The sequence below is a fragment of the Colobus angolensis genome, unplaced genomic scaffold, assembly GCF_000951035.1.
Source record: "Colobus angolensis palliatus isolate OR3802 unplaced genomic scaffold, Cang.pa_1.0 Scaffold50, whole genome shotgun sequence".
NCBI lineage: Eukaryota > Metazoa > Chordata > Mammalia > Primates > Cercopithecidae > Colobus > Colobus angolensis.
The window spans coordinates 1,855,320-1,856,907 of NW_012118488.1; positions in this window are offsets into that span (position 1 = coordinate 1,855,320).

Here is a 1,588-nt window from a genome sequence, read left to right on the forward strand (position 1 = left end):
ACACGCCAGCCTGGGTGACAGAGCAAGACTCCATCTCAAAAAAAAAAAAGAAAAGAAAACAATTTTCTTTATTTATAGTAGAGATTTAGTAGTATTTTTAGTAGTGACGGGGTTTTATCATGTTGGCCAGGCTGGTCTCAAACTCCTGACCTCAGGTGACCTGCCCACCTTGGCCTCCCAAAGTGCTGGGATTACAGGTATGAGCCACCGGGCTTTTTGTTTTGAGACAGGATCTCGCTCTGTCTCCCAGGCTTGGGTGCAGTGGTTCGATCTCAGCTCACTGCAACTTCCTCCCACCAGGCTCAAGTGATACTCCCACTTCAGCCTCCTGAGTAACTGGGAACACAGGCATGCACCACCATGCCCAGCTAATTTTTGTTTTTGTATTTTTAGTAGAGACAGTGTCTCACCATATTGCCCAGGCTGGACTGTGGGCATGAGCCACTGTGCCCAGCATAAGTGCATCTGGATGTAGACGAAAGGAAGGAGAGAGGGCTGCTCCACAAATTCTGCTGTCACTAATGCAATGGACGACCTCAGCCAACTGCATCACATTCTCAGAGCCTAGGTTTCCCCGGCCATAAAATATGGGGTTAATTGTCCCTTCTAGGGAATCTAGGAGGGTTAATTGGGCAATGGCTATGAAGTGTCTAGGAGGAGAAGATCTATAAATATAAGGGATCATTAGCGGGTATTTCACAGCCGTTTTGTGGGCCCCAGTGTTATTATTAATATGATTATTGTTATTGTTATCGCCCCCATGGCCCACTTCCTGAGTCTCTCCCAGCTGGTCAGTGCTTTCAGGTGACAAGTGCTGCTCCTGAGCCCAGCCTCCAGCCCCTGTTCCCAGCCCTGGTCCTTCTGAACCCACACCCTCCACACTCAGGGTCTCTGGGAACCCTCAGGAGGCTAGCAATGGGACTGAGATGTGGTTTTGACAGAAGTGAGGGCCTAGGAGGGAGAGGGGCAGAGGCAGAGAGGGCAGTGCCTGGTCAGGGACACTCTCAGCCTCCCTTTGTCCCTGGGGATGCTTCTGGTCTGCAGTGGGCTGGGACTCAGACAAGCAGACTGGGCGCCACATGGAGCTGTGGTCGATGGGATCGGGAAAGGTGGGGAGCAGGGGAGTGCAGCTGAGGGGCTGAGGCAGAGAGAAGATAATGCTACCAGGGGTGGTAAGAGGAGCTGGTTGGTAGGAAACCAATTCCTTGAAGAGGTAAATGTGTTTGTTTGTTTGTTTTTGTTTTCAGACAGGGAGACAAGGTTTTGCTTTGTCACCCAGGGTGGAGTGCAGTGTTGCAAACACAGCTCACTACAGCCTCAAATTCCTAGGCTCAAGGGATCCTCCCGCCTCAGCCTCCCAAGTAGCTGGGACTACAGTTGAGAGCCACCAAGCCTGGCTAATTTTTAAAATTTTTGTAGAGATGGGGGTCTCACTATGTTGCCCAGGCTAATCTCTAACTCCTGGGCTCAAGAAGCAATCCTCCCGCCCGAGGCTCCCCCAAGTACTGGGGTTACAGGCATGAGCCACCATGCCCGGCCCAAATGGCTTTTTTGTTGTTTTGTCTTTTTTTTTTTTTTTTTGAGACGG